The 26,810-nt window shown below is 38.2% G+C and overlaps 1 protein-coding gene and 1 long non-coding RNA gene across 4 annotated transcripts in view; one reads left to right on the top strand and one right to left on the bottom strand.

Moving 5' to 3' along the window:
* FGF14 (fibroblast growth factor 14) overlaps positions 1–26,810 on the bottom strand; it is a 415,553-nt gene that overhangs the window by 370,589 nt on the left and 18,154 nt on the right. The window lies entirely within an intron of this gene.
* On the top strand, positions 255–26,810 carry LOC308187726. The gene is made up of 2 exons (XR_013944883.1): positions 255–23,011; positions 23,670–26,810. It is a non-coding gene; the product is annotated as an uncharacterized lncRNA (long non-coding RNA).

The raw sequence follows: 26,810 nt of genomic DNA, 5'->3' as shown, positions 1-26,810 counted from the left end.
GTGTAAAAAGAAGTGTAGCTATGCCCATACAATAAAAAAAAAAAATAAAGTTAGAACAAGGAGGCAAAGAGAAAGCACAGAGAAGGGATGAAAAGAAACTGAAAAATTCAAGCTATGTGGAAAGAAGGAAAGAAGGAAGGAAGGAAGGAAGGAAGGAAGGAAGGAAGGAAGGAAGGAAGGAAGGAAGGAAGGAAGGAAGGAAGGAAGGAAGGAAGGAAGGAAGGAAGGAAGGAAGGAAGGAAGGAAAGAGAAAGAAAGAATCAAAGCATAAGATCCCACTTCAAATCTGCTTTCTTTCTAGCGTGCTACAATGGACACCCTCATCCTCCTCCTCCTAAGAATTAGTATAGCGTGCACAGGTACAAAAACATATTTTGATAAGGATAAGACATATTGCCATAACAAGAAGGTGGATGTCTTCAATCCTTTTCAATACTTTCTTTCTTCCGTGAGTTGCAGAGTTCTTGTGTTTGTCCCTTTGCCTTTTTGAATCATTAGAATGATCTTTTCTCTACAGCACACACATAGATTTACTGTGAATTTTCCCAGTAATTCTGTATGATGTTCAGTAGAATGTGAGCAGGAGTGGCCCCAGAAAGCCATACCATATTATGCAGGGAGTAGTGACTTGTTTGAATGCACCCATCCTGCTCAGTTCCTAACATGCACAGTACTGGTGATCTGCACCCAGGAACATCACTGACCTGATAAGAGCATTTACATGAATATATCAAAGAAAAACACCAGTGTTTGACATGATGAGATTAAATGAATCATGATCAAATGATTTTACCACTATATTTTTATTCATCCTGGGCCACTGATTTAAGGACCACTGATGTTCACTGAAAGTTTTTCAGGTCAACAATATTTCCATCAACAGTCTTAGCAAACCCACAGTCTCATTTTCATCAGATAACATGCAACCAGCACACTTGATCAACCCCATCTGATTTAGCTAAGGGCATGGGAAGCCCTGGATCATTCCCTTCCCCCAGCCCGTATCTGCTCACTCTGCACTCAGCTGGCAGCAGGTACCTGTGGCCCTGAACATGCTGCGCTGATCATTTTGTTGCCTTGTGCACTGAGCACAGCATTATTAAGCCTGACAGAAATAAAGACACATGCCCTGCCTAGAACATATATATCACAGAAGTGGACAGATTGTCCAGGGGATCTGTAACTTCACAGCTGCTCTGGTGCTATAAGAGTGCCAGACAGAGGCTTACAAGAAGAGATTCCCAGTGCAGGTATCTCTGAAACATGCAATCAGCTGGCACTGCCCTCCTGTGCACTCTGCTGACAGACCCACCTTCAGTTCACTGCCAGCACTTCCTCCTAATGCCTATAAAGAAGAAAATGTTTTTGGACAAAGAAGTGATGATGTACCCTACACCATAATCTGCAGAGGAGAAAAGATGCAATCTATAGTTTGCTTTGCCTACATTCATGTGCCATATGCAGACTTGATAAAGTATGGCTTTGTGATTAAGCAATACCAGCTGCTAAACTGATAAAGTGAGGAAAACATCCAAGGATTTCTCATTTTTTAACTCATCAAAAAGGAGGAGGGGGGAAAACTTAATTTGACATAATTGTTCCATTTGAGTGGCACTTCATTTTGCTCATTGATATGAAAAACAAAAGGCTACATTAATAGCAACTACGGCAACCACATTTTTCTCCAAGAGCTGCCTGCCTTGAGCCCTGGAGGAGTTCTCTCACCATTCAGACACATGGTAGAGGAGCAATAGCACATCCTCCCCCAGCAGGTTTCAAGCCTCTCGGCCTTCTCTTTTTTCCCCAAGCAGTAAACACGTAGAGAATCTGGCCTCATTTGCAAGTGTTTTCAAGAGTGCCCACACTGCAGCTTCCAGAGGATACACTCCCAGTTCCAGCACAGCACATGTAGCACAGCTATGGCTGTGCATCGGGCAGCAATACACTAGACACAATTTTGATGGGAAGCAGTGTTTCTCTTGTGAAAAGCACTGGCCCTTACAGTTTCACTCCTGGCTGCACCATAGCCCAAGGAGTGGGATGCTAACAACAGTTACACATCCACACGTTTTGCCCCCTGCCTCATGCCTGGTGCAATGGTCTTGATAATTAATGAGAAATCTGTCTTGGGGTTTAGGAGATGAGTTTTGCCACATGAGGACTGATCAGCTGGAAACCATTAGAGGAAAGAGTTCAGGAGGCAGACACAAGCAGGAACACCAGCTCCCTGCCTTCTAGCTGCTATTGACAAGAAGCCCAACTGAAGTAGGTCTCTACATGGCATCTTATGTTGCAGGTCAAGCCCTAATGCATAGAATTCCTTACATATGGGATGGTTCCCCATTTTTATACTTGAGCAAACCTAAACAAGAGAAATAGTACAGCAGCATGTTGTTCTTCTTTTGTTTACTTCTTCAAAATGCTTGTAACAATGGTTTTCTAATTTCTACCTTCTTAAAGCAGAAATGTAATAAAATCAAAGACTTTGAAAATACAGACTATTCCTACCACAAATTAATTTTATCATGTCCTTCTCTTAAGCACACTGGCATAACCGTTGATGTGCTGTATAGATTAATTTCCTCAGCTACAACAAACCAAGGTCATTAGTCAGAAATCATGTTAAACAGATATATTGTTGTTGCAAAGTACCTTGTCTTTACCTTCAGCATGCTCTGGCAGCTCTCACTACTCAGTCTGACTCAGTATTTCAAAAGTACTGTTCCCACACCTTCCTACATATACTTGGCGCAGCCCTTTGACCTACTACACCACCAGGAACCTACATATCTAGCACTTGGTGAGAAGGAGCTCAGAAAGGCTAAGAAAAATATGTTTTAGTCTAATTAGTGGTTCCCAAGTAGTCTGGACGAAAAATTGCTGTCATACCTTGACATTTCTCATGAACTCTTCAGTACTGTGCCACTAAGCAATGTGCCTACTGCGAGGTAAGAGACATGTTTAGTTATAGGCAGAAAAGAAATAAAAGTATATACTAAATGAGTTCCAGATTGAGATGAAGTATTCCACAGGACTTCAAAAGACCGTTATTTATAATATTAATTGTGCAACATTACAAAGTAAAGTAATACAAACATTGCAGGAAAGAAAGGCATAAGAAGTATAAGTTTACTAATTTATCAAAAGGAAGTCTTACAGTTATGTAGGTTGAAAAATGTAAACAAAATTTGTGATAAATTTTCCCTAAACTTCCCTGAAAATGTCACTTCTGGGGTGAAAAAGTGTCCCATTGTGCCTGCAACTGAGAACTGAACATGAATATGAGTCTTTGCCAGAAGAACATTGCTCCAGGGCAGATCCAATCTTTTACTACCTGATTGCTAAAATTAAGCTGCTTTACTATAAATAGGATGAGTTGTTGCAATTATAGTATCACCTTGTTTCCAGGCAGATTCCATCTAAACTTAAACCTGATTTTTATAGCCTATGGTTACCTAAATCATGACCTTATTTGGTAGCCTGTTATAACTGTGCAGACAAAAATTTTATTCCTTATACCATTTCTTACCTGTGAATATTTCATTTTGCTTTTCTTCCCCTGACATCTCCTTCTGCTCTAGATGAAACACAGAAAAAAATAGCTTGCAGTGCATTCTATAAACATCTCCAAAAGGCACTTCTGCACCCCTTCTAGCATATTAGGAACTTTATATCTTAATCTACCTATATGTCTTCCTTGATGTTTTTTCAGCCATTATTGTGTGACTTTGAGGTTCTGAGGTACTCTCTAAGACCTAAACTCTCTGCTGTGCTATTTTAGAGCTGATGGAGGTACCAGCAAATATCATCAGCTGTTTGCTTCCATGGGACAGCTTTGTACCATTTTGTATGGCCTTAAAGACTTCCAGTGATTTGATGACAAAAATTAGATGCCTCCTAAGGGCTGGAGCACCTCTCCTGTAAAGAAAGGCTGAGAGAGCTGGGGATGTTCAGCCTGGAGAAGAGAAGGCTCTGAGGAGACCTCATTGCAACCTTTCAATACTTAAAGGGGTCTTATAGAAAAAATGGAGAAGGACTCCTTATTCAAGTAGATAATGATAGGACAAGGGAGAGTGGTTTAAACTAAAAGGGAGGAGATTTAGACTAGACATTAGGAGGAAAATCTTCACTGTAAGGGTAGTGAGGCACTGGAACAGGTTGCCAGGAGAAGTTGTGGATGCCCCATCCCTGGAGGTGTTCAAGGCCAGGCTGAATGGGATCTTGGCCAACCTGATCTAGTGGGTGGCATCCCTGTTTATGGCAGGGGGCTTGGAGTTAGATGATCTTTAAGATCCCTTCCAACCCGAGCCATATGATTCTATGATTAGGAAGCTACTAGATCTAAGCCAACCAGAACATGCTAATTAGCACCTAGAAAATCAGTGAGTAAACTTCCGTATGTTTTTTCTTGATCCTAATTCAGAATTATAAATTATTCTTAAATCCCTCAAACTCTCCCTAACTTCTTTGTCCCCAGATAACATTACTCACATTTCCAATCTGCATTCAGCTGTTAATATTTCTGACTTTAAAACTGTGTCAAGACACTGATGATGTTTTGACAATGAAGGCTGTAATGTAGATTTGATGCAGCTCAGAAAGAGGAAGAAAAAATATATTTCAAATAAAGGAACAATCAGTTTTAAAATGTTTCATCAAGAAGATCCAGGCCATGATGGCAGCAAATGACCCATAGACTTTGCAACGCTGGTTGGTAGATTATTTTAAGATAGAGTTTTCCTAATACAGAAATTCTGCAGTACATATTATTATGCACTCAGGCTCAAATTTTTAAAACATAATTGTCTAATGTCAGCTTCCTAAATCAAACCTAACTGCCATATTTCCAAAAGAGCTGAATGCCAGCAAGTCCTACTGCAGTGCTTTCTACTTCTGTGGCATGTTGACTTCAGTATGATAAATACTTCAATAAAACCATTCCATTTATTTAGATGTCTAAATAAGGGCTGAGCTAGCATACCAAATTTCAGACTGATGAAAATGATTTTCCATCAAAGTATGAAGCATATCTGCAGTGAAAATGCTGACACATTCTTAACAGTAACAGCAATTCAAGATCCCAGAATAGAGAATACATTCACTTGTTCTCAGAAAAACAGTTAATTTCATTAAACCCATTATGAGTGCTGTTTGAATCCCCCACAACATGAGTGGGACTTGGCAAGCAGTGATTTTTTGTTAAAGCATGTGTATAGCTCCTGAGCAAATGAGCAGATAATAGACAGTTTTTCCAGAAGCACAATCGTGTCCAGAGGGTATCCTAATAGCAGTAAAATCGTGTAGCCTTGTGTGTTCCAGAGAAAATGCCAGGATTTCTGACATTTGCTCAAACCATCCACATCTCCAACATATGAATGCCAACAGGGGTTTAGTGAGCAGAGGGGTAGGGAAGTGGAATTGGACAACATGAGAAGTGCAGAATCATGTATTAGTAGATTCACAGTCAGTCACATCCTAGCATATCTTTACCTCTTTTTTATTTTAAGAAGCAAACACAAGATATAGAACCTGTATTTTTACAAAACAAAATATGGTGTAGAATAAGGACATATTCTGAGGCATAAGCAATATGGATATGTTTTTGACTAGCTCCTTAAGTTTAAGTCATTGCTTCTCAAGTTCAGCCCTTGATTTTTCTCCTGCTGTGTATGGCGGCTGCTGAGGCAATTGCCGTATTCTGTTGCATTTTGTTTGTATTCCAATAAGTAACTGGACTGCAATAAACTAAATGTTAAAGATGGATCCTTAGCAAACAATGAAGACTTCTATTTCAAAATAACAAGGTACTGTACCATCTGTGCCATTTACAAAATGTTGCATCACATTTTCGTGAATTAACCATAGCATGTTGCTTTGACTCAGCTGAATCCTTGGTTGCAACATACTCTGTGAGACAATGGTGTAGACAAATGAAGAAAGAACAGGAGTTTCATGGATTTTTTTTCCTTTTTGGTGACTAGACACAGTGGATTGAAAATGTAATGGTAAAGCTGTGGCAGCTAGGGTTATTTTCTCTTAGCAAAGCAGGCATTTCAGGGCCATAAGAGGAATCAGACAGATGATGAACCAATTCAGAATTCATAATTCTGCCAGCCTTGTCATGTTTGTGACCATTTCACTTGCTCTTAGTTGTCTTACTGTTCCACAGCATTGCTTAAATTCCTCAGCCCACGTTCAAGACTTTCTTTTTCTTTGGCACTACATAGAAGAAAACAAGCAACCTTTAACAGGACAGCCAAACAGTAGCCATAAAGTTGGTGCAACCAGCTTCTGCTCTGCTCTGTCTTGGAGCCTTCAGTGTAGAAAAGCCACAGCAGAAGTCTGCCAGAGTAAAAGATTTACAATACATGCTGTATTACAGTTCAGAAGCTATCATTAACTCACTGGGAGAGGAAAAAAAAAAAAAACTCAGCTCCCTCACTAAACCAAAATGCATTCTCCTGTCAAGAACAAAACAATACCATAAATATTAGGCTCCTAATAAAGTATTTTTCTTCCCTTTCATCTGACTCACATGAAGCCCAACAAAGAGGATGCTATACTGCAGAATTGTCCAGGATTGTGATGTTCCCATTCCTACTAAAAACTATTGCATTTACAGGACTGAGAATACCAACTCTCTTGAGGGTATGAAGCACAACAAGATTCCATTCCAACAAGAACACATGCCTGAACTATAGCATAATCCAACCAGTATTAAAACCATGACTGTCACAGTAACCTCAGATTAACTGTTGCCTGGTGAATATACTTTGCATTGCTAGTCCAGTCCCCTGGGAAGTCCAACAGAGTTTCTGCCCCGTTCTCCAGAGTGCCCATGGAGTCACAAGGAAAAGGCAGACACATGCCTGTGGCAGTGACACCAATTTTGTTAGTTATGTGTGGCACAATAGATACTCAACAATTAAGGCAAGCAATGGGCTGAAGAACTGAAAGCTAGAAGGACTAAAGTAATGTTGGCAAGGAGAAAAGCAGATGGAAATACACAAATTCTTCTGTAATAGCACTCCTCATTATGAATGTGTGCCCTGAGATCACCAAGACCTTCTCTAACCAGGCTGTTCACCTCGTTTTATGACCCCTTCTGTGGATTTGTAACGACTGCTACAAAAACAACTTCTTTCCAGGGCTTAAAGAAGATTGGACTTCTTCTTGTCAAGTGACAGCTGGACTATAGTGCTCTCATATGTAAAGCCTCATTATTTACATAACTACAACTCTGAGCAGTCTCTACAATTCACCTCTCTATGGCACTTCTATCTCTAAAGGACCTAATTCAGTCAGAACAGAGAAATCAATAACGTGATTAATTGCATCACTACCAGTCTACCCTGTTAGATAAATCAAATTCAATAATATCAAGACCTCCTCCTTAAAAGTTTATTGTCATGCAACGATCTTCATGTGATCCTCCAGAACAACTATATCACACTACAGCAAAAGGACTTTCTTTTACATTATGGAACAAGCAAATGTCCAATTTTGTTCTTCCTTGTACCTTTTCTCTACAGATCAAAGCATAAAGGCAAGTTGCTTGAACTGACTACTTACAGGTTAAGAGGGAAGTGCATAAAATGGTGGATACATACTTAGATATGAGCAGAAACCAATGCCAGAAGAAAATCTTGTTGGCTTTGTTGATCCTCACTAATGGCCATAGCCAAGACAAAGTCAGTTATTTAGCTCAAGTCACTTTTGTGATTTTTTGACTTTTCCCTCCTGTGAAAGGTACAAATCACATCTGTCATGACTTTTCTTGTCAGAGCCTAAACTTGGAAAATAGATAGTTTTCCCTCTTTCATAAATTGCAGATGTAGGAATGAAGCTGTTATACTCCACAAAAACAGTATTTCCTCAAAAACAACAAAAAGGCTCTTTAATTTAACATGGTTTTAAACTAAAGCAATCACTGTTATTGCAGTTACAGACGTCACAGTGCTCTTTTTAATCTTGAACATAGATTTATGGCTCCCCAGTTGTATACGAAGAAATCACAATCTTTGGTCTTGTTATTATCAAGGTTTCTATGGAAAAAAGGTCTTCTTTGGAAACCAATGACAAATCAAAGATTATACATACACCCACATGCACACAAATACATTTTGTTTTTCTGGATATATTCACCTCCTATCTGAGAGAAATGTGTGTGTGTATATATATATATATATATATATTAAAGGAAGGCCTGAGTGTAGAAGACTACATGTCAAAGGAGAAGGTTAATTAGAGGCCTTGGTGTAAGCCATGTATTATGCTACCTGCATCTTTTCACAGCTTCCTTGATACTGCCAACATATTTTGCAACATCACAACCAGCAGCAGAAGTTTCGGTGTGAATGTCACCACCAGGCAGAGCCTCCCTATATCTGAGGGATTTCCCAGGTAAGGGTATACACAGCACAGCCCAAGCTGATCAGCTTCAACTCTAAGTTGCATCTGCATGGCCTCACTGAAATCGATGTTTGTGCACCTGGCTAATTGCAGGTCATTTTCTCCACAGTGAGTATTATTGGCTCAATGGCAGCTATGTGTTTGATCTTTCTTTACACTCACTGGGGAAAATGAAAACACATGAAGTGAACTAGTCTTCAGCCTTTTTCAAAAGGATAGGAATGAATGATAGACACAATAGATAAAGGAAAAAGGTAGCGGTTTTTCATGAATAATCAAATTATGAATAACTGTAGAATTCTATCTATAGCATACAGGTGCAAACAAAAATCTGAATTGCTAGTGACAAAGCCTGGCTTTAACCAGGTAGTACTACAAAAATGAAAATATATATTTAATTAATAAATAAATAAATAAATAAACAGCTACAGCTGTAGGAAGGATGAAGATTAGAAAAGCCTCATTTTCCAAAAAGGAAATTGTGACTGGAACTAAATAAGAAACAGGATAATACACATATTTTGCTTAGCAGCCTGCTGTGTAAGCAAGTGCTTTAGCGACATGTAATTGTTAACTTAAAGAGTTGCTTTGACATTGTTTATCTGTGTGTAAGAATACAATATTTAGCAGTATTTCAAGTGCTAACAATGCAACTTAAAGGAAAGAAATAAAATGAAGTATTCAAAATAGTAAGAGTGATCAGAAGAACATAGACCGATAAGAAACAAAAAGCTTGTATTTATTGCAAAGTGCTGGTTACTGAATATGTAACATTGATAAGCACCAATAATAGGAAATGCATTTGTTGTTGACAACTCTTAAAGAACTGAAAATGTTGAAAAAGAATAGATCACAGTAAGCATTATGCCAGTCTCATAAAACAGTGGGTATTTTATGTCCTCTATCTGTTTTGAATACTTCATAAAATGCTATAAAAGAATTGCACCTTTAGAATTATAATCATATGGCTGCTGCCATTATAATAAACAGATTACTGGTATGAATATTTAAATCATATGCAGTATATATACAATTAAATTAATTCTGACGTTTACAGCATTGCATGTCCTTAAAGCAATGCAGGCAAAGTACCTGCAATGCACCCGAAAGCTGTTGTACACATCAATAAATCGTAAGATTGCCTGAGCTTTGAAAAGAAACAGAGATATCCAGAGTCTGAAACAATTGGAATACAACACAAAAAGCATATACACAAAACATAAACTCCAGTTTTAACACTTTTCTTCTTATTCTTATAAGAACAGTTGGCAATATTCACTTTTATTATATGTTTTAAATTAGACAATTATAGACATAACACTAATAAATTACAATACTTGCAATGTTATGGCTGTGAGTTTACCCTGTATAAGCAAAGTGTATGTAAAACAATTTCATTTCATCAGAGATCATGACATTTATAAACTACTTTCTTATAAAATGAGATTAAGGTTGCTAAATGGCCCACGCAGACACATTTTACTCCAAAATGAGAAACATAACTCATGAATTGATGTTGGTAGATGGTATATCCATGTATTATCCATGTATATGGGTATATTCATACAATGCACTGATCCTTTTTACTGTAATAGGCTTCCAATAACACCGCTGACTTCTGTCATGTTATTCCTTTGACATTTCTTCAGTCACAGACATACAGCATAGCATTATTTCCAGAAATAGATTTCACTAAACTCAGGAATTATGCGTTGAAGTCCTAAAGGCATCATTCCTCTTTCTCAGGCAATTAATGTGGCTCCCAGACACAAGTCATTTCACAGCCATTGAAAAAAAAAATAATAATAAAAAAAAATTATATAGCTCACTGTAGGGTGAAGGCAAGAAGCTAAAGTCCTCAAAACACTGTACCTACAACCATGTACATTAATAAAGTATTAGTCTGTATTAGAATGACACTCTTTTACCCAAAACAAAAGCAACAGGATTTGCTTATCAAATACAAATACAAAGTTTGCACCCTTTCTGAGCACATTATCTAGCATATATTTATCCTTTCAATACCACTGGGTGGTAAAGAAGTATCCACACCACTTTTTACTTGGGAATCTAAAAGAGGTGATTTGGTTTTCCCAATCTTCAAGAAAATACACAGAAGAAAAGGAATAAACTTGGTCTCTGGTGCCAGTTAGCATCCTTCCTATTATAACCAGCATCATTTCTGACATTTAAAGTTGAACATTCAGTACAAAGTACATAGCAATCCACACTAGCAGCATTGCATTGAAGCTACTAATTCAGTTTTTCTGTCTGCTTTTTGAAGGAATTTCTGAACAGCTGGATATACTATGCTATTCAGGCACAGAAGATGCTGTGCATTCTGAATGTCTGAATTTCCTTTCCTCTGTGCCTGCAGGTTAGATCTCAGAGTTATCAGAAATTTGTTTGTTGGGGGGAGGCTGTCGTTTGTATTTATTGGAAAGTTATTTTGTTTCAATCATATGATTCAACGTGATAACAGAACTTTGCACAGTCTAAGCACCAAAATAGTGCACTCTGCAATGTGAAATACTCTGTTGTAGGGAGTTGCACGGAGAAAGATACGGTATCTCTCAAAATTCAGGTATAGGTTTTTAAAAATCATGGAATAACATATGCAAGAAATCCCTGGTTTTGTTTTGTTTGTTTGTTTTTAAAGTAAGTTCTATTAGTTGACATGTTGAAGGAATATTCTGCCATGGCTTCACTGCAGTATAGTTATGTTGGGAAATACACACAGCTTCAAGAAGTCAGTATGCAAGCATCTCATAATGATACTATAAATATTGTCTACATACAGAGTATGTCATGTACCAGTTGCAGTATGCAATACGTCACACTGCAATTAAACATAACTAAAAACAGTATACATCTCCTGCATTTTGAATTTCCAACTCACTTTCTCATCATGATTAACTTCTGTGACAAAATCATACCATACCAGTGCTTTAAAGTCTAATTGCTGATTCTGTAAGGGAAACAGACTGACTTATGCAGCAATGATCCTGAAATCAACGCTTTAAAATTTCTCAGCCTGATTATGAAGATTGCTAGATAATCTACCCTAGCAGTAAGTCTTTGATAAACGGTCAAATGCTTTCTGTGGAGAATTACCATGCTTTGGACAGTTCTATCATCAGAACTACAAAGAGCTATTCTTGAACACAGTTTTTGGCTTCCTTGCACAAATATTTTTCCAACACAAGAACTGTTAATGACGCACACTGTTTAAAGCCCCTTCAATTTATCCTGTGATATTTTTTTCCAGCAACATAAAATGTGATACTGCAAGATACTGAGCGTTATAAAATACTAAGTGACTTTTACTCCTATGAATGTCAATTCTATTTCTCACAAAACTGGGATGATATTCCTTATCTTCTGTGAATAAACAATCTATGGGAAAAAAAAAAAAAATCTAACCTGCTGCATTCAGTATATTTCCATGAGAAAATACCTTCTCTCAAAGTCTTCTTGAAGATGTTGGCAAGTTCTGAAAATAGTTTTGTCAACAATGAAGCAATAGCTATTTGTAAGGTACATATCTGCAATTCAGCATGCAAATCCCCAGAGCTCATACCTTTCTTACGGTCCACAAAGTAAAATGAAATCCACAGAAATTTTAAGAATCTGATGCAAACTTTAGCAGGCTTTTTATGAGGTTCTGCACAGAGTGAACCTTAGAAGATCAGCCCCTTCTGATGTTCACTGTTAGTACATTTTAATTAGAGGTCGGCATGTTTGCAGTTGATCTTCATCCTTGATGATCCCTGCCCTTATTCTTAAGCTATACCGAAGTTGACGTAGATGCAAACCTATCATTATCTATTCATCCCAATGCTTCGTCGCTTTTAACCCTAAAACAATAGAGGTACTGCACAGTACTAGTACCATTCCCTCTAAACATTCAGACGGAGTATCCAGCAAAACTGAAGATTTGCAACCAGATGTCCTCTTTTTATTCAGTCTAGATACTGAAAAAATTCAATGTGTTATTTTCAAAGATAAGTGAGTCCCCAAATAAGTATATGATCAATGCTAAGAGTCACTTAAACTGTTGTCATTACCAACAATAAATAAACGTGGAATATTTTCACTTAACATCTATGCACTGAACCCAGTCTATAGAATCTAGTTATCCCACTTATTCAAGATAAGCAATTTAGCTTAGAAGTAAAAAGGAAAATAACATTTACTAAAGCTTAAACTCTGAAGGATACTATTATGCAATAAGAAATGATTTCATACAAACTTTTCAGCATTCAGGTACATGCCATTTAAAGTTTCAACCGATTACATTATCGTATATTACCCAGAAAAATATATAAATCAGCTGTAATGGAAATGCAACTATTTCATAGACCCTGATATGTTTATGATGCTTTTAAACAAGTCAAGGCAAAACATTTCTTGCATAACTTAACTGAATTTAAGAATTATTTGGGGGAAGAAAAAAAAACACATTTTTTTTTTCTTAATGCCTGATGGACAAAGCTATCAGCAGCAGCCAATATGTCTACCCATTACATGATTTACATTGACATTGCAACTATAACACTATAAATCTGGGTTCTGAAAAAAATAATTCTTTGAAATAAGCTCATATTTATATTCATCTGAAAGACATTGGGGGAAACCACTCCTAATAACTTATTTCAAATAAAATACGATTAAAAAAAAAAAAAGAAAAAAAAAAGAAATAATAATATGTAGAAGTGCCTGCTAGACTAAAAATAAATAAATAAATCTAAATGTCTCAGTGCAACCAGTTAGCTTTTTCTAACTTAATGTAGTAGTTTCAGACTAATTGCCAATATGTGAGAGTTTTCCAACTGAAATATAGAATAAATGTGTTCCAATGCTTCCAGTTATAGAGAATAAGATTTAGGGGAAAATTTTAAAAATAAATAAATAGATAAAAGAAGGAAGAAATACTATTCCAGCAGTGTCTGTTGCCTAAACAGACTTATCAGGCGTGTGACAGCATTTTGAACAACCCTGAGATTTTTCCAAGTCATGCAAAGATGCACTTCACCCTCAGCAGCATAGTACCAACACAGTGTGCACCTGTATCAGCTACTTTATATAAAGGAGAGGCTTTTTTTAGGCTTTTTTTTTTTTTTTTAGGCTGACATTTGCAGCACACTGCAGGTGTGCTCCACCCTCCCGGTGGTCCAATGGCTGAAGTTGTGTGCCAAGGTGCCTTGGGGCACCCCTCTTGCTGTTTGGACACAGGGTCCTCCAGCAGCTGCTGCTGCCCATAGGCTGCCAGCAACTCCAAGACAATCTTGGGGAGCTGAAGAGAAATCTTCTTCTGATCACCTATCAGTACCACAAAGTAACTTGAGTTGGAAGGGACCTCAGGAGGTTTCTAGTCCAGCCTTTTGCTCAAGCCAGACTTGACACCAGAGACCAGGTTGCTCAGGGGTTTGACCAATTTGCACTGGAAAACCTTTGCAAATGCAGCCTGCACAAACTCCCTGGGCAGCCTGTGAGTACACCACAGTGAGTGTCTACAGTTGCCAGCTGGCCTGAACGTCATTGCCAGTGTACACATCATGTGTCCTTTGAGCCCTCAAAACAAAATAGATTGCCCTTGTCCTCCCCCCTCTGTGCTGTACCAGTCAGTAGTGGAAAAGCACACACTCTGTGCAGATGAATCACAGCGTATGAATCCCACCTCCTCCTCAGATGTAGTACGTGGAGCTCTGCTGCAGCACCAAAACTGCCTTCTGACAAAAGCACTTTATTAACTGTAACTTCAGGAGAAAGGAAAATCTTGTACTTACCTGAGTTACATGTTCATACACTAAAAAAAAAAAATCAATGTTAATCATGTATTTGCACCTGCCCACTACAGAGTGCTGTAAAAAGCAGATTCCAAGGATGATTCCTGGTGTGCAGGAGTGGTATCGCTCTTGGTATCACGCTCAGGAACTAATTATTTTCACTGTCTCTTAGGGAATTAAATCAACAAGAGACAACAGAAAAAAAGAACTGGGTCCTTATTCACAAACTAAGCCATAAAGGCTGTAGCTCCCATAATAATAATAATAAATAAATAAATAATAAAAAGACCTTTTGTGAATTTAATGTTGCTATTTAAGAGTATTTTCTAATGAGTAAGGCAAACAAAATAAACAATTATATTTTCATAAAGCAGCTAAAATGTTAGTATGTTCTCAGGTTTTATAAGACAATCACATAAACAACAGGTTAAGGTCTTAACAGAGAAATTATTTTGCCTGTGGCTAAGGACTCAGTCTGAACACACAGTCTGAAAGGTCTCTTGCTTATGTCAGCTGTACATCGCTGTAGCACCAGTGACTCCCCTCTAGTTTAGAACAGTTATTCCAGATTATGATAAATCAAACCCAAATCCTTGCTACACTAATGAGATCCTTGCACTTCTAGAAAAATACAGGGTTTTGAAACTCAAAATTAGAGCTTCGGGTTTTTTGATGACTACAATCCTATTCTTTATTTTTGCAGTATTGTCTCAGATATGGAAGGGTGTTGCTCTTTTATGACTTTGTACCTCTCTATAAAAAGAAGATATCTTTCTCAACAATTACTTGGAGGAAAAAAAAAAGTGGGGGATGGGGGGAGGTGGAGGCTGGGGAGGAGAGGTTTGCCGTGTATCCTACTTGCAACAGTAATTATGCCTGGAAGTAAAAATAGGGATTTCATTTTTCCTCTAAGGAAAACACTCTTCAAGAAAGCCTTATATAAAGGTTACCCTTCTTCTGAACAAAAACCATTATAGAAAGATCATTTTAATTATAAGTACATTCATTTCTATCAAAACTGCAGGTACGCACTTACAAGTGTAAATTCCATAAGGCTTACCTGCTGCAGTTCTTACCAGGTACAAATAGCTAGTCTGAAAACTCGTCTTTTAATTGCACCTCTTGACATGCTGAACAGTGCACAGGTATTGTGTTCAAAGGCAGCAGTGCATAATCAGGCCGTGTATAACCGTAGAAGTCTACCTTCTGGCATATAACTCTACACGTGCATACGTGATGGCACGTATAATTGTAAGAAATACTTTCTCTTGCCTTCCAGACTGGATTTGAAAAGATGATGCATATGTAAAGGTATACACGTGTGTGTATGCATATTATACACACAGAACAGCAGCACAAAAGACTGGTGCATACTTATTTGTCTAGATAAATGATGAGTTTACTTCATTTTCCTTACTGAAGTGAAACTACATTTTGCTTACTTTTTAGCTTGTGCGTCCTGCACTTCCCTAGGGTGTTTATACTTTCAGCACCACTCAGCTGCCTATCAGCCACTTAATCTGTACAGAACAGCAAATGCCAAGTGATACAGCCTAACAGAGCATATCTCCATATCCATTTTGACCATATCAGACTTTGTTTTGGATTGTCTGTATTTTCCATGGAATATCAGGTTCAAGGCCCTAATCCCTATTTTCAGATCACTCAATGTCTGAGCATGAAGATATCTAATAGCTCATAAGCATTAAGGCTCTGGTAAATAAGTTTACCCTTCCGGCAGAGTAGAACTTTCTACAGTAAAGGTTTTCTCAGTAAAATGAATGGCCACCAAAAAATTCTCTTCAAATGCAAGGTGCATTTCTTTGAGTCTTCTCTAACAGAACCACAGAACAACCATGTGCATCTTTCTAATAATCCAGATCACTCAGTTTCACAAAATGCACTCCCCATCTAAAGAAAAGGAAGAAATAATTAATATGCTGTTTTTGAATATATTAATATGTTATATTAGACATTAATAACATTTAATGCATTTCTGAAAGGAGCAACAATGAAGAAGGAAAATAATTCCTGACATAAGAATTCTCAAGTGCAAAACAATGTTGTGGTCAGCCCCCTTTCCTTACTCTACAAATGTTCTGCTTTGCTCAAGCACAGTAACTGTTAAATATTATTATCCTATAACAAGAACACAGTAAATTAACTAAGATACTGTGTGCAACATTACAGATTTTTTTTGTATCCTATATGTGGCCATCCACATGTGCCCACATCCACAGCCCAAAAGCCTAGTTAAAGGTATATTCGCCATCTCAATATAGTCTATTTTTTACAATACCTGTCTAAACCGACTAGTCTAGTTAATACATACAGGTTTCTGTGCCCAAAAGAGCAACTGAGAACAACATAGTGCCTATAGCTATAACACCTGACTCTCTTTGTTTCACAGGCACTCATGATCGACTGCCCAGGCAAAACTGGATCAAATTGGATGTCTTTGGCACAAACTCAGAGTAAGTCCCAAACTCTCACCACTAGTTTCACATACTGACTGTACTGCTCCATCTGACCTCATGCCATTACATTACATTAGAGTCTCTCTGCATTTCAAAGATTTACCAAGATATTTTGGACTCACCTTATTTTTATAAAGTGCATTAGAATGTATCTCTCAATAAACAATAGAATCCTTGCTACTTCACTTTCTTTTTACTCAATCTCCAATTCACTAAATAGGGTCATTTTCAATGGGTTTACCACATGGAACAGTGAGAAATAATAATTATCAACAATTAAGTCAAATTTAGCACTTATTACTCAGCAAGAATTGCCTAGAAACAAAACATTTTCCATAAATGCATTTATCGTTCAAAAACATTTTGAACATATTTTAATGCATGCACCTCCTGCCCTACAGACTTTAATAACCTGTCCATTGCAACAATGCATCATAAGATAGACACTCACAATTCAACATTCTGGCAAAATTGACAGGTCTCAAGGCAAAGGTCTCTGATTACACAAGCATAATTCATCTGATTTGCAGTATGTCAGTTCATGAGCCTGAATGCAATATTTACTTTTCATGAACATTCTGCTATAATTAATAAAACCATTGTTTTTGTAACTGCTTCTATGAGTAACCAAGTTGTCCTGGTCAGAGTCAAATTATATGTAGGGAGAAATCGAGTGAAACAGCTTCACCCAGCTCTGTTCCTACTCTTCAGCACAAATCAAAGGAGTTGTGTACCTCAAATATGTCAAGAAAGTCCTAAAGAGGAGAAACATTGCCATGAAATTAAGATCATTCTGCTTCTCTGCTGTTTGTGTAAAAGAAAAAATATGAGCTATTCTCTTTCTGTAAGTGCCAAACACCTAGTATCAATCATTAATAATTTCATAGCAAATGCGTAAGTGAGCCATTTGGTATTCATCAGCTTTGATGTGCTGCCTGCCCTCAAAGACCTTTTTAAAATATGTACAAAGTCCACTGTTACCAGACATGCATTTCTGGACCATTTTCCTTCTCAAGCCATAGTGTAACAACAGTGTAACTACAAAATTACAGTTTGTCATCTCTCTCTTTTTAATTTCAATTACAACTTGTAAAAAAAGTCAACATCCCCTAACAATAGGAATCATTCAGGTTGAATACTCATTACGTGATCAAAATAGAGAGTTGGCAATTAGAATAGGTACACTGTATTTATAACGCCCTTTGAATGTATCCCACTTTTAGTTTCCCAGCACAGAGAATCAAGACTTTAAGTTAAAAATAGTCCTTCAGTCTTTGGTCTTTAAGTTAAAATTAGCACTCAAAAACATTCACACTTAGGGAATTATAGCTCCAGCAACAAATCTCACCATTTCAGTTGAAACATGTGACAACATTCTTCTGCAGCGCACAAAATGCTAGCTTAACAGGATGTTCTCTCTCAGGTAGAAATTCAGGAGGTGCCACAGCTCCCGGCTGGGAGTGAAGGGGGCTCTGAGCCAGAACCCAGAGCAAGGTGCCACAGCCTCCATCCAGTACTTAGGAGAACAGTGTAAGGTGGTGACGGTGCCAGAAGGTGGTGAAGTCGATCTGCTTTGGGTCCGTGTGGCACATCTCCAGCCCGTGCAGTTTCAGTGCGAGCTCGAGGAGGTGGCAGAGCCTGCTCCTTGACCTTCATTTTCATTAGTCCCCTGCTGAACTAGCATTCAGCATGCATTTTACCAACAGATATAGCTATGGTGATCTGACTTTGATTTAAATGGAGCTGATTTTTGAAAGCTACATCATAAAATGTATGCAACCCAAGCATCGATAATGTCACCATCCTTCATTCTGTAAGTTGTGCAGTTCACAAGCATGCAAAATGAGAGTGCAATAAGAAGACAGACTGGATTTAATACCATCCCTATGCTTTGCACAAATATAGGAGGCCTCACACCGAGCACAGCAGTAAAGAAGTCAGCCTAACGTTTCTCCAAGTTGTTTACCAGCTAGCTCTCACTCCCACAAATTTGCAGACTGCTAAAAATGACAACTTTTCTTCATTTCAGCTTGCTCCTACTGGCTGCCTACTATGGTTTGAAATTTCCAATCTGACCACAGAATAAAATGGGAGCCAGTAATGAGACAAATAAGCTGCTAGAGGTCTGTTTCCCAGTCACCACTTGGCACAAACCAAAGCACCTGGCCAGTTGTCTAAAGCAACTTATTTTTCTGGGTTGGCTCGGATATTCATTCACCAGGACTCACTTCAGGTAATAATATTGGCTAAGATTTTCAATTGTCTTCCGATAAGCAAGAGCATATGGAAGAATACAAAAGACAATGAACTATACCATATCTGTTGCCTAAATTATATAAGCTTCTGCATTGGAATGTTAACATCAACTGACTAATACCTGATGGCAGTAATTAGGTACTTTGTCAAAAAGTCAAACAAAGGCATTAAGTTAATGAAGGAATAGCTAACCTTTCAGAACTTAAAAAGAACAGTAACAGAGAAATGCTCTTAAAGGTTTTTGTTTCCCCATTTTGCTCACTGCAAATTTTCTCAGATTTTACAGGTATACACATACAATATCCATACTCACAAGATTATAACCTACAAGCAAAGCCTAACACAGTTACAATGTTAAATAGAGCAGTTCTGTCCTGGCTTTGGCCATTATTTGGAAAGGGCTATATCTTTTTGCTGTGGAGTATTCTGGGGAAGCCTTCCATAGGGACCTCCACTTTTCTGTTTATGGTGGTGTGCTTCCCTTAGCTCCTTGTTCCATGTGCCACTCCCTGTAGCCCTCCAGTCCCCAGCCTTGCATCTTCATGAATTCTAGCACCAGGCATTGTTTCTGTCCAGTTTCACATATCTTGTAAAACTTCTGCTTTCCTTTTTCTCCACCCATTGTGGCTAATTAAAGGACCAGGTCTCCTACCTTCTGTTCCCTGGATGTTATTTCCTAACAGTTTTTACCCTCTCTCTGCTCACCTTTTCCCTTTTGGGATATGATTACATGCAAACTGGGCTAAGACTGGGAAACACACAGATACAAGGCACCAGCTACACATTCTCCTTTGCTTCACTCTCTTCCACATCACCCCAAGTGAAGGGAGAGGGTGTGCAAGGGGATGTAGCAGACTTCTTGTTTTGCCCCACAGGTTGCAGCTCTCAGGGCAGCAGAAGCAAATGCAGGCTGTGCAACAGCTGCCTCAGCTGGGAGCGTCCTGCACCCTGTCCAAAGCCATCCTCCAGCCTCTCGCTCTGGCAGCCATCCCACCCTCTGCAGCCAGCACTGAAGCAGAACTGCTGAGCTGTCAGCAACTTCTCACAAGAGGCCAATTTTTACGCCGCATAATTGTAGCAAAAAAAAAAAAATCATGAGAGTTGGCAACCCATGTTAAATCTGCATGCATATCTGATTAGCTGAATCTTTAGAATACACAGTCTTAGAAAATATTGCAAAATTATTCAGTTTAATTTTTCAAAATTCTGGATTGAATTCAGTCGAAGTATAAACCCTGTTTTCTTCTTTATTCCCTCCCTCCAAGTGAGTATAATCCAATTTTCCTTTGAAACTGTGGCATTTTATTTTGGATTGCTTGGGATTTATGAACAAAAAGAGAGGAACAGTAATAGGAATGAAAAAAAAAAAGGAATTTGCTAGCTTCATCTGTATTTAAGCAGCCAGGGAATGAAATAGGACACTTTGCTCCAGTTCATTCTTTTTCTTCCACCCATTTTCCCAGAATGTATCCAGAAAAGAAGGCTCCAAATTAGTTATTAAGACTTATAAAAGAGAGTCTCAAGGGCAGTTTTGTGTACCTCCTACAGAGCCTTAGTCTAAGAGTTCAAACTGTTGATATCAGAGTGCAGGAAAGGAACCAAGGTCTTACAGATCTAGGCACTGATGGGAAACTTATTCTGGCTTGCCTCGACAGCTGGCATCAGAAGGCCAAAAACAGGTGCCATCCAGGCTGGACTGCAAAACTTGTAGAGCATTACCAACAGGCAAGATTCCCATCAATTCGCCAGACTGACTTGGACATATTTTTCAAGACAGGAAACCATAATATTGCAGAAACTTTGGGGAGAACGGCTAGGGTCACATTTTCTGACCCTACAGAAGAGTCAGGCCCTGAGATGCTGCTATTTCACCTTTGCTCGTGAAGGCTCACATGATGAATGCTGCATTTCATGTTGCGGTGAGGGCTGCCAAGCATCCATTTCTTCTGGCATTGCTGTCACACAATCTCAGCTCACAGCTTGCTTTCCTGCTTCCACCAGAGCTGCCTGGGCAGGCAGCTGACACCCTTGCCATTGGTTATCATGACATATGGGACCCATGCATACCCCGACACATCCTGTCTCATACTGAGGAAGTCAAAGTAAGGAAGAACAACCACTTTCATCCCAGGAGGAGGGGGCCAATTTTATTTCCTGACTCATTATCCATCAGGCTACTGCATGTGACAATCCCTTCCAAACCTGCCTTGCGCCTCAAAGCTGTCTCAAAACTTTCTTCCCAGGCAAGGAGGAGTAAGCCCATTGGAGTCATCTTCCTGCTCACTGGGTCCTTGCAAGAAACAGAAACTTCCAGCAGGACACAATCTCCTATCTTCATCCCACCTTCCTTAGCAGCTTTCCTAGCACCCATGGCCCTATAAGCAGACTCTCCACCACCTACTTAATATCTGTCATGTTTATGGTTATGTGCAAATAACAATCAAATGCACAAATTGTCATGAACATTGATATTATGTCACTCATACAAAAACTGAAAATCTGCAACAAACACAAAACTAAAAATGTATGTCTCTGTGCATGAGCTAAAAATGAAACCTTCCCTTTCCCTTGTTGTTCCAAAGGTATACATCTTTTATTTCATAAACATTCATTATGCAAACTGCCAAAGGCATACTATAAGAAAAGCTGTATCAAATTGTTTTACTATAGTCCCAGTTGATTTAAATTTTCTTTAAAATATTTCAAGCAGCATTTTGAATATTGTATTTTGCTCATGGTGACTATGTGAGCACCGAAACTACTTTCTAAAAACAATACTGAACAATTTTTTAAACCTCATTTCAAGATTTCCATACAACATGCCATGTCTGGTTATATAATACTTTCTCTTAAAAACAGCACTGCAAAACCCAAGTTTCTGTTCAGAAAGTGCACAAAGGAAAATGTTGCAGTGGCTACACTGGTTTTGCTTCAGTACTTTGAGACGTAGGTGTTTACACACACTTGAGAAAAATAAGCCTTTCATAAAGACTTCCTAGAAAAGCCCAAAGTAATGAATCATTCCCAAAGTCTTAAATAAAATTCATCCATTTGTGTGGTGAAAAAATAAAAAAAAAAACTTTTTATTTTTAATTAACTCTTACAGCTTTAAATAACGTGGTTCTGCAATTTCATAAAAATACACCGTAAAGTTTTACCACAACAAAAATATTTAGTCAGCATCTAGACATGTTGATGCATAAGAGGGGAAGCAAAACACAACAGTAAAAAAGAAAATCTAGTGGTAAAAATAAACTATGGATTCTGCATACTTTCATCAATCTACTTACAGTAGCTGTCAACTTGAACAACAACTGCAACCATTTCTCTTGTCAAAGTCCACAGAGAAATTCTATTCAGTTAAGTATGTGATAGTCCTTAACCCTGAAAGGTGTTTGGACATTGAATTCCCAGTAAGAAGCTGGCACTTATGTAACTACCTTCTCTAAATGGAGGAGACGCCTCTTCTCCGCAGCTAGGCTCACACCAGAAACAAGATGCACGAGGTACCTGGCATCAGTTTGTAACCATTAGGGTTTTTTAGCCCTAGATGAGCAGCAGTTTCAGATGAATCAAGACAGCTTTGCTTAGAGCCACTTGGCCCTCTCCACATTGCACTCTTCAGCATGGAAGGTTATTTGAAACCTTATTCACTTGGGCATGGTATAACACAAGTACACACAGACAGCTTGGTTTCTAATCACACCTGAACTAATAAGCCCTCCTGAGACTTATTAGCGTCAGCTTGAGCTGCCTGGAAATATGTCTTGCCCATATTTAAAAAAGCCTTTCAGTCATTGCTCTGAAAAGGTCTACTGCATCAGTGAAGTAGAGCAGACGACTGAAAAAGCACCACAGAAAACCTCAGACTGTGTATTTATAACAGACTTAGGAGAATTTAGCAGCTTACGTCTCCGAAATTCTGGTTCTGCTGTGCATGCTTCAGCCCAGGGCTTTCATCAGTGGGCAGAGATGATTTTGTCTCCAGTTGCTCCTGCCACCTGGGATATACTACCTCCTGTGCTCTTGTGATGCTCAGCCAGTGAAGATGAAAAATAAAAAGCAACAGGCAATCAGGTAATTAAAGCCCAAATCTATCATGATTAATATGCATAATGAAGATCGGTTAAGTAGAAAGTTAACTGTTAAAACTACAGGAGACTGCCTTATTCCAGGGAACCTTATTCCTTCCTGGTACAACTGCCTGGAAACCAAGGGATTTAATCTTACTGCTGTAGCTAAAGCAACATAGTTTTCTAAAGTCATTTACACCTAACATGAATGCTTGGATTTTGCAGCTCCTTCTAATGTATTTTAATTTAGTTACTTGTTTTTAATAATGTATTGACAAATATTGTCAAGCAGCAACAAAAACAAGACAAAAACAAGCACTGTGATTGCATGCAGCAGGTTTAACTGCCTCACATCCCTGGTAGCTATTTACTTTCTTTTAGATATCTTGATGCCAGGATATGAAGACTAGTGACCAAAGAATAGTTTTTTGGTTAATGCATTGAAATATAAGGTTGTGTTCTTAGAAAGAGTATTAAAGAAAAACATTAAGCAGTTATACTTTTCTGTTCCTCATTTCCCTATCTCTAGATGGAGGTTAGTAAGACTTCCTGAGCCCATAGAAATTTTCAAGTTCTAATTAACATTTTCAGAATAATTTATGATCATGGATGGATGAAACTACTTTAAAGCAATTCATTTTTATTGGTTCTCTCTTCTATAGAACATCTCAGAAGAACTGCATGTTGCACACTGAATTTCTGTCTACCATACAGAACACAGAAAAATGCAGAACTCCTTGCTATGCCCTGTTCTCTTAGAGCATTCAAAATACTACTGAATTAATGGAGTTAAATGGACATGTTTTTACATGAAGAAAATAAAAGTACAACTATGACACATCTGAGAGTTTCCATAACACTAATTATTCTTTGCACTACTTTCTCTTGGAAAAAAAATAATAAAATAATATATATATTGATATTGGCATTATCAATAAAAACAGCCAACAACTTTTATCCCTTCTCAAAACCACTACACTTGCAAAATATGCTGGAGCATTTTTCATTACTTCTATTCATACAGAATAAAAAGCAATGCACTTGTTTCAGATATTATACCATACAGCAGTCCCTCTGGGAAGTAAGTGCTGTTGTGACAGCAGCAAATCTCCACAGTATCGCTGATGTGAAAGAAACCCATTCAGTTTTCATCAAATGAGATGTTGTTCTATGGTGAGGGTTTGGCTAATTCCTCTCCTGAGGCTGTTGGCATCTTGCTGCAGAGCCAGTTGCTTAAACATAGGAGGATTGTCAACTTTGCCTCCACATCATATAAAGAAATGTGTATGGCTCTTGGGCAATTTTCTTTCACATGTTTGTAGAGGGAAGGTTAAGGCCAGAGGAACTGGGGCATGCTTCTTTTCTTTGCTCCTCCACTGTCATCTGAGCCCCTTGGGGTCAGCATTAAATGACATTTCTAAATTGAACCAGAGAACTAGAAACTCTTTCTGCTGCAAAGGAGTATATTTACATAGTATTTCTGAACACAACCTTCATGCCACAGACATAGTTAAGTATCGGGTCTTAAAAGCAAGCACCAAAAGTAACAGAAAATGAAGTGATCTCAATCCTGCAACAGGAGGTGGTTCTCTCTTCCCTCAGTTTGTTGATTGCCAAAGTCACTCTCACTCAAGCATAAACAACTGAAAATACACCCCGTTCTTGCTGCCTGCATTGCACGTGCTGTGTAAGAGTCATCCAGAGATCAAGCACATCCAGGTCTGAACAGATGCTCACAAAGCAGTGGAACAGGTACTATTGCTTTCACTCCTGTAAATATTGTGTGTTAGAAACTATATATGAATCACAGCTTGAATTCCGAGATGAAAGATGCTAAAAGTCCCAGCCATTCATCTCCCTGCTTAGAAGTCATTATTTGTCAAATATTTGAAATAACATACTGTAACTTGTTATTCTTAATTTCCACAAAATATGACAGTAGCCTACACCGTCAACAGATCAGATAAAATGTGGAAAACTGGAGACTTTAATTGCAGTTTAACCAGAATTATTCCTTACAGCGAAGGGACAAATGAGTGAGCAGTGAGAAACTCATGTTCTGCCACACAACACTTTGAAAAAATACTATGAGCAGCTGTGGCAGAGTTGTCAATTTTAATTGCTAGCTGTGGTGAAGCAGAGTAGTGACTTTGCGGTTGTGTCCCACACACCACTGGGAAGCAAGTAGTCAGGAACCTTTTTAATCAAGAGGATTGCACAACTCCATGTAATATCAGAGTCAGATTTGTTGTGACTGGGAGAAATGGGTGATTATTCCACATCCTTCAGCCCCACCAGTGTAGTTCTAGTCTTCTGGCTGCCACGGAGAGATCAGAGGCATGTTTTTTTTTTTCCACTTTGTCAAGCAACAACCTCCTGGACATCCTTCTATGCTCAGAATAGAAGAAATAAGTTTGTGCCAGCCACTGCTGGTAAACAATGAAGAGCAAGAGCTAGGCACTGCCTCATCTTTAGTATGGCAAGTGACAGACCATGTGAACAGCACTGTTTAAATGAGTGAACATTATTGTATAGGGATTTTTTTTTAGATGCATCTGGCAGAATCAGAACATATTTTAGTGCTTTTCTGTCATAACAATGGCACTACTATGCAGGTAAAGTAGAGACCAAAGTAGAGGCAGTCAGTAATAAAATTCTATCCTTTGTCACTGTCCAGTTTGATGTTGAATCTGGATAGAAAGCAGAGAGCTTTGTGGTGTCTTGGGACGAAAAGCAGAGACTGTCCATTCTATTTTAGTCAGATGATATTATTCCTAACCTTTTTTTTTTTTTTTTCTCTCCTGAAAATGTATTTCAAGCAATACAGTTTTCAATCTTGGTTCTAAAAGCAAAGATGTATATGATCAAGCCTTCAGTGCCTCCACTCCTATAGCTCCTGTGACCAATTTAGTTAGTAAGAGAGAGCAAGCCACTGATAAGACAAATGAAGAGTTACCTGCCTTGTATCTCTGGAATATTTTCAAAGACTACCAAACACTCAGAAAGAAATTTCTTTAGGATCAAGGCTACCTAGAGTAAACAGTGAGTAATCATTAACTCTTAAAAGACATTCTATTGATTCCAGTAGTATATGTTCCTATTTATATAATTAAAATAACCTTAGGGTAAAAGAGAAAAAATAAATAAATAAAATACACTTTTCATCCATTTTCATGCTGTTTGTTAAATGTGAACATTTTTCTTATTCTAGGCAATAAAAAAAAAACTTACAATCTTTAAGTTTATTTTTTAACTTTTTTTTGCTGTATGTTTACCACCTCTATTAATAAGGTTTTTTAAATGACTGTATTTTGTTACTTGTTTATTATATTAGGCCTATAGACCACTCTCCAATTGAGTTTTTTAGTAAAACGATACACCACATTCAGTGCCAGTTTATAAAGAGACAACCCCTAGTAAGTCAATATGGTTTGATCTGTTTATCTGAATGGCAGTTTGGCCCAGCAATCTCAGTGGCTCTTGCATCTCCTCAGACTTGCATGTAGGCAATATTTTCCTTTTGTATTTGTAATGCAGGATGTGAATGATAAGTATCAGCTCAAGCACCAGTTTGTGAATGTAGGAATTGTCATCTGTGCACACACAGTTCTTCAAAGCTACAGACTGAGATTTGATTTGGTGACACAGTAAGTACAGCGTGCAGCTCAGTGTGTACATGCTGCATTGAGAGCCGGTTAATGCAGGAATATCAGTCTTTATCTAGGCCTTCTGAGGTACAATACAAGCTAAGTAGAGTCCAAACCTGTGGAGAGAGAGGAAAAGCAACCTGCAACATTTTTGTT

The sequence above is a fragment of the Anser brachyrhynchus genome (genome assembly GCF_964034855.1).
Source record: "Anser brachyrhynchus genome assembly, chromosome: 1".
Taxonomy (NCBI): Eukaryota; Metazoa; Chordata; class Aves; order Anseriformes; family Anatidae; genus Anser; species Anser brachyrhynchus.
Note: the sequence above shows the minus strand (reverse complement) of the source record. Positions and strands in the feature narration are given on the sequence as shown.